At 42.3% G+C, this 7,803-nt stretch overlaps 1 pseudogene; it reads left to right on the top strand.

Annotated features, from left to right (window-relative positions):
* Positions 1 to 1,184: 1,184 nt before the first annotated feature.
* Positions 1,185 to 3,338, top strand: LOC127184985 (zinc finger protein 334-like; annotated as a pseudogene).
* The last annotated feature ends 4,465 nt before the right edge of the window (positions 3,339 to 7,803 follow it).

The following is a 7,803-nucleotide window of genomic DNA, read 5'->3' as shown; positions in this document are numbered from 1 at the left end:
ATGATTGACTAGTTATATCATCAAAGGACTGAAACCATACACCTACTGTATGGTAACAGCTTATTGACCTTGGTGTATTTTCATGCAATAGTTTTAGTATCATCTAAATGGTTTTAATAAAGCATCAGACTTTTCACAATGCTACTTTCATTTTCAACCGACAAGTACCACACTGTTGGTATTTAAGCATCTTACTTACTCTGAATACTTGTACATCTTTTAGGTAGATACATGAAGTAGTGTGTATGTTCCCCTAACTTGTTTTGTAACAGCAAGTGGAGTGTTCCATTATGAAGGAAGACATCACACAAAGGCAAGGGCACCTTAAAGAACAGTAGGACTGGAAGATTTATCCTCTTTTAACTTGACTCATTGCTATTAATATCAGAATCCATGTCTCAGGAAACCCTCAAATCTTCTAGTGTTCTCCTTGCCAAGCCTCCCTGGGATTGTGACTAAGCTTGGTCTAATCCTTAGCTGACTCTTAACCCAAAAATACACATAAAACGGACTCTTCTTATTCTTATAGTGACAAGAATGGAGGAGCAGAACTTCATGGCATCTTGAATTTCAGCACCCAGCCTGCGGAGTCCTTTGTGTGGGGTTGTAAGATTTATTCACTAGAGGTAGCTGATCCAAATGAGCTATGCTCCCCAATTATTCATGCAATTGAAGCAGGTATTAATCTGGGGAATCTACTAGACAGTTTTCTGCTGACACTATTTCTACATTACGCATATGAGGGTAACCAACAGGCATTTGAAAATAGTGCTGCACGCCGGTACCTGTAAGACAATGGTTTAGTTTTGAAAGTACTGGAGAACAAAGAAAGTAACAATCTTCATGAGTTTTTTCCTATGACTGGTCTAGGACACTGGACAAAACAGGCACTCTTACCAAAGACCAATAATGGCTCTTCTAGGCAAGGCCCTTACGGCATCTGGGTGCCACGGTTCCGTGGGGCTTTCTGGGAACTATAAAAGAAGTGAGGTTTCCTCCAAGCCAGAGGAGTACTGACCAGGTAGTGATCCTGGAGCAGGATCAGAGGCACTGGTGCCTTCCTGGTGCCCATGGAGGCTCTTGGATGTCCAGTGGCCGGATGAGAAATGGGGCGTGATGGGGCTACAGGCCTTGGGGTGGGCAGCCTAGTAAAAAGTGTGTGCAGGCAAAAATTGGATCCTAGCAGTCCTGCGGATGCCCTTGGACTGCCCTTCAATCATCATTCCTGGCCCCTTCTTGAGTGCACCTGAAAATGGACAGTACCCACAGGTCAGGTTCCCTCAAGGACTTGACTATGGTCTTCATGTGTTAAGAGTGGCAATATCTGGGCCCAGTGCAGTGCCTCTTGTACAGGGACATGATACTGGAGAGTTAAGAGTAACCTCATCTCAGTGGGGTTTCATATTAACAAACCAGATGTGATCCTAAAATTGGATCAATGAGAAGAAAGAGCCTTGGATAGTGGGAGAATCACCAAGTTAGAACCACACAGATGATGATGCTATAGAGAAGGACAAGGAAATACAAGAAAAACATCTGAAACAATTTTTTAGTCTTCATTAACAAAATGATGCCAGAAAAAGCCGATCTGTTTGAGAAAACAGTTGCTCATGACATAGATATTGTTTCTTGACCAAAAAAAATGTTCCGTAAATATGATCCAGGTGTAAATGGCTTAAAAACTAATTCAGAACAAACTGTTGCAAAGCAAAGCAAAGCAATGGTAACTGCTGAGCAAAATGGAGTGGGACGCCACCACCCCACACGAAGCCTGACAAAAGTCACTCTAAGAAGAAAATGTACAAATGTAATGAAATTAGGGATGTTAGGAATGAAGGTAAAGATATCACTCAATACCAGAATAACCAGTCTTTAACCCCACTCTCTGAACATAATAAACGTGGGGAGCCTTCTGAGGAGTCAGCCCACTCTACAGAACGAAGGAACATACTGAAAGGAAGATAAATGAATTGAGCGTAGGAAAATGTTTTTTAAGAAGCAGACCCTCATTGTACATCAGAGAATCCATATAGGGGAAAGAGACCCTATGCTTGTACTTACTATAGGAAAATTTTTGTATAAAGGCAAGCCTCACTCGACACCAGCTAATTCATACCGGAGAGAAACCTTACAAATGCAAAGAGTGCGGGAATCCTTCACTGACGTATCTGTCCTCATTGTGCATCAGAGAATCCATGGAGGGGAGAAGTCTTTATGAGTGTATCAAATGTGGGAAGACCTTTGGGAAGTCAGTCCTGGCTGAGCACTTCAGGATACATACAGTAGAGAAGACTTATAAATGCAAGGAGTGTGGGAATGCCTTTGGCAAGAAAGCTTACCTCACTGAGCGCCAAAGAACTCACAGGGGAGAGAAGCAAGTGAATGCAAGGAGTGTGGGGAAACTACTTCTGTCTGTCAGCTCTGACAGCACATCAGAGAATCCACACAGGGGAAAAACCCTATGAGTACAACGAGTGTGAGTAAACTTTCTTTTGTCAGCCAGCCCTCAACATGCATCTGAGAAGTCATACCAGAGAGAAGGACTATAAGTGTCACCGGTGTGGAAAGTTCCTGTGAACTAACTCTGCCCTCATTGCGCACCACGTGAAAGAAGTCTTTGGCATGTAGTGAATGCAGGAAGCTTTTCTACCTTAAGTCAACACTCACAGCACATCAAAGAACTCCCACAGGAGAGAAGCATGCAGTGCTCAGTAAGTGGGGCTCAATGGCCACTGGGAAGGCAAACTGTGGTGAACAGAAAAGAGTAGATGTAAAGGAGAAGCTTTATAAGGCTCACGAACACAAGCGCACAGCCCACAAATCTCATGCTGCTTTGTACACAAGAGAATCATACGGGAGAGGTCTTCCAAATGTTTTGAATGTGGGAGGACCTACTACTGGAAGCCAACCCTCAGGCACCACCAGAAGACACACACTTGAGAGATGCCCTGTAAGTGTAAGGAGTGTGGGAAAACCTGCCAGAAGGTCTGTTTTACTGAACATCAACGAACTCATACTGGGGAAAAACATCATAAATGCAAAGAATATGGGAAATCTTTCTACCATAAGTCAACCTTCACAGTGCATTGAGAGAATTCACACAGGAGAGAAACCTTATGGATGTAATGAATGTGGGAAAAGCTCCTGTTTGTTTTGGACTGACTAAACATCAGAAAATACATGGCGGGGGGAAAAGCCCTAGGAATGCAACATGTGTAAGAAGACATTCCGCCACCAACCAGACTTCCTCCTACATCAGAACACTCACAAGTAAGTTCAAGCAGGTTGACAGATAATTTACATAATGTTCAAGCCCTGAATTACACATTAAAGAATGAGACTGTGTCACACAGGAACAATTGGAAGATTTTTTTTTTCAAAGTCAGCCATCTCTAAGACCAGAGAGCTCATGTAGATAACATATATAGTTTTTTTAAAATGAATGTCATACTTTCAGTCTTAACTGTGAACACATTCAGCATTTCAGACATTACACTGGGTGTGGTTGCCTCCCCCTTCAGATCATGAAGCAAACATTAAGCTCTACTTGTTTAGCCTTCATAGTAGTTAATTCATAGCATGTATGTTGCCTGCTGGATGTGAGGAGCCAGTGCTGACTCCCAGGTCATTTCCAGTTGTTCCTATGACAACTGAGTGTTTTTCATTTATAAGTTTACAGTATTAATAGCTCAGACTACATGACCTGTTCATCTTCTGTCCCATTGTCTAGTGACAGACTCTAATCCCCTTAACTGCAAAGGTGAGGCTGACAAACCATTGTTCACTTGCCCACCTGTAGTGACTCCTACATAGAAGCAAGTGAACATTTGCTAAAGCCAAGTCACTGCATTTTTCTGATGCAGGTAGAGAGGTACAAGGTAGCTTGTAAGAGCCTTCTGGAGCTTCCAGAAAGAGCAAGAAAACCACAGTTGCAGTTACCGTAACAAAAACAAAAAACAAAACAAGTAACAAGCAGATCTGAATAGCAAAGAAGATTGGGGAAGTGTTTGAGTCAGAGCAGTGTCTTTGCTGTTAATGTTCTTAGTGGTTTGATTATCTCAGTGTTTTTTTTTAAGTCTCTATTTTCTAATAAACATGTTCAGAGGGGTATTATTTAGAATTTACCTATCAGCTTCTTAGAAAAGCTCTCTGTGGTGCCAAATAGAATCGCAAAGTGTGGATGAGTGCATCTAGCCAGAATGCCTGCAGTTGATAGGGGCTAATGTCAAGTCCTGGTAGTGGAATTTTCCACAGAGCCAGTCCTGCTCTCTGATGTGCTGTGCATGTCCTAGAACAGTGATGTGAGTTTATTTCATTGACAAAGCCAGAAAGAACCACTGGGTATCTGGCCATGGACCTTGCCTGTAACTAAGCAGGCAAACCAACTCTTTGAGTGACCAAAGTAAGTTGTATTGTCCAACTCGGTGATGAGGGTCTCATGCTGATGTGTGTGCTACCTCTGCTTATGATGTTGGGTTCTTGGTTGAGAAAGCTGCCCTTTGTTTGAGACCCATTAGAAACTCCAATATGAACAAGATGATCTGTTTATTCAGTTCTTATTTTATATCCTTCAGTAAGGCAAACATATTTGTGAATGCACATGTATTTGACATACACTAATGTGTACTGAAACATGAATATATGTGTACATCAATAGTAACCTTTTCTGAAAAATTTAATAATTACTTAAAAGATTTGCTTGCTGTTGTGGATGGAATTTTACCAATCTGTTTTTAAAACAGCTGATAGAGGCCTGACAAGGACCAGCAATCAAAGGTCCCTGATGGTAAAAGCCTGACCACCTGAGTTTGGTCCTTGGGGACCATCTGACAGGAGAGAACTAATTTTCTTACAAGTTACCCTGACTTCTACCAGTGTGATATAGTATGTTCCCACATACAAAATGAGTAAATAAATCAAATGTAAAGTGTGTTAAAGCTCACTGATAGGATTCTTAAGCATTTTTATCAAGTTTTTCAAAATGTATCCCACGTGCTTTTCTTTGTTTGCTTGGTCTTATAAAGTTCACAGCTCCTTATGAAGGAAGTTGGTGGGCGGTCTTGTGTAGGTAGTTTTGCTTTCTGAAGCTCTGTGCCCTAGCCATCTAGTTGTGCCTTCTGCTTGCCATGCAACAAATCACAACCCTGGCATTACTGAATTGTTTACCTTTATTGCTTTGACTTAGTATAGAGAAGGAAGTGCTGTATGCTGGGGGGTTTTTTTCAAGTCTGATGAGCCCCAAACAGAAAAACCAAAAGACACATCAATGTAAGCCTGAAGGTCCAGTGAGAGTGCTCAGCTGGTAAAGGTGCCTGTGCTGCAAGCTGGCACCCCAGGAGACTTGTAAAGGTGGACAGGGAGATGGGTCTCTGCAAGTTTGTGTCCTCTGACCATACATGGATTGTGGTGCACCTGTACACACATACAGTAACAGTGTAGTTTTCAAAGTTGTTTTTTAACTTTAAGACATAAAAATCAAACTAATTAAATATAAAAACAACTTTAAAAACAGCTGAGGGGAACAGCAACATGTAGGGTCTGTGAGCATCCTACAGCTGCTGGAAGAAACTGCCACACTGATTAGAAGAACAGATCTCCTAGGACCTAGGAGACAACAGACACTCCCTTCTGGCTACCAAGGCTGCCTGGGCTTCTCTGGCATGCTCTTCCTGAAGCTTGTGGCAATGTGACTTCAGTTTTTGCATCTGTTCTCACTGTGCACTCTGTCTCCATTTCCATTTTATCAGGACACACCTGAATAGGGTCCCACCTTACTCAATCATGACCTTAACTTACATCCTTAACAGCCTACTTCTATAAGGTCACATTTGGAAGTATTACAGGCTGGGAGGACTTTATCTGTTGGTACCCTAAAAGTTACCCCTATGTTTACCAGATTAAAATTACAGTAGATGCTTAAAAACAAAACAAAGCATTGACCAATAACAACATTGAACAAAGATGCACAGGACAGTTGCTGTCATTTTGCAGCCCTTTTCTCCCTAAATCAGTTGTAGGAGAGAAAGCATGTCAAGACAAGCAAGGTCTTGCACCAAGTTGCCATCCATGCTGAACAAGGGCTGACAAAATACCCAGCAAGTTGGAAGGCCACAGGCTTCACGATTATCATTTTTGAAATAATGTGGGCAAGCATTAAATTTAAGTTTCTACTTATCTACCAGGGTATCAACTTGGAGGCAGGACATGATGCTGATGACATTAGTATTACAAACTCCATTTCTCAGGTATGATTCTCAGGACTGCTGATAGTGAAAACAATGTTAGATCATATCTTGCACCATGAAGGTGACCATATTATGCTCCATCCTTTAGTAAGAACTTTGCAGGTAAGGGCCAAAGTCGACAGTTTCCGCCTCACTTTGAAAGGACTAGCTAGGCATAAAGAATATGCCCCTTTTGCTTGTGTCCTTGTCTAGGGTAAACAATTTGGAGCACGGACTTTTTCCACAGTTGTCAGCTATTGCATTAGGAGTTGTCATGGCTCATGGGGGCACTCTGACTTGAGTCATTGTTGGAGAGCAGCATCAACAATTAATTACAGGAGGCAGCAAGTGAGGCTGAGCACAAGCTCCAAGAACATGCAGAAGAGCAAAGGATCAAGAGCCTCGGTTTGCATCAGGCTGAAATAAAAATCCACAGTGACTTTCACCAGAAAAAGCATGAAATTGGGAGCCAACAAGCTGAAATCATATTGGCAACTAAGCATGAGAAGCTCCAGCAATTGGCCACCGCAATCAGCGGTGCAGCCATGGGTGGGCTTAGTCAGCCTGCAAACCCATCCACCAATTTGCCTCCCCGAATGCCCCCTACTAATTTCTCATACATCTCAGACTACCATAGTGGAAATATTATTGAAACAAATCTTGATCACATTCTAGGAAGTAGTCTTAGGTGTGAAGGGAAAAGCAGCAGTGGCACTCCATAAAAGGCATCAGATGACTCTTATCCAGATTCTTGATTCAGACAGTGAAGAGGGTGAAGGGGAAGAATACCAAAACTCAGTCCAACCCACCACAATTAGTACTTGATCTAGATTGGGAACAGAAAACTCTCTCAATATTTTACCATGTGACCATTCAGCTTCAGAATCTTTCACTTGCTCCCTACATGATCACAATCCAACCCTTTCTCACGAGAGTATCTTTAGTTCTTTAGTTCCTCAAGCTGGCCTGGATCCATGGACAGGCACCCATGTTCAGCCAGGGGCATAACCCTTAACAAATGAGGGACAACTGCTAACAATTCCAGAGTCTCTTCAGGATAATTGGGACCAACTTGTCCTGACAGAACCCCTGCCCCTGCCAACTTATCCATCACAGGCTAAAAACTGTTCAGGTCCTCGTTTACTATTCCTGTATCCCCTAGTGTCCTGGAGCTGTCTCAGAGTGAACAACAGCCTCCCAGTATGAAACAACAGAAGCATCAAGTCTTAGTTCTGAGCAACTTGAGGATGAAGAAGTAAATTATATGAATATTCTAGACCAAGAAGGGGTGCAAGCCACCTTACTCTATTATCACACCACCACTGGACAAGCCTGCAATTTCATCACCCTGTCTGGTACCCTGTTACAGTACCCTACCAGTCTATTAGGAGAAGTTCCCATTATCACCTCTGAAAGTTGCAGCACTGGTAACAAGAAAACTGTCACTATTAATGGCCAAGAACACAATGGGGTGACTTAATAATACAATGTCGTTTTGATTACTGTAATGAAAACCTGTAGTGTTGCCATGTTTGTGAAATAAAGCCTACCCACTAATCTTGACAACTTATCCTTATAA

Source organism: Acomys russatus, chromosome X (genome assembly GCF_903995435.1).
Source record: "Acomys russatus chromosome X, mAcoRus1.1, whole genome shotgun sequence".
Lineage (NCBI taxonomy): Eukaryota > Metazoa > Chordata > Mammalia > Rodentia > Muridae > Acomys > Acomys russatus.
Note: the sequence above shows the minus strand (reverse complement) of the source record. Positions and strands in the feature narration are given on the sequence as shown.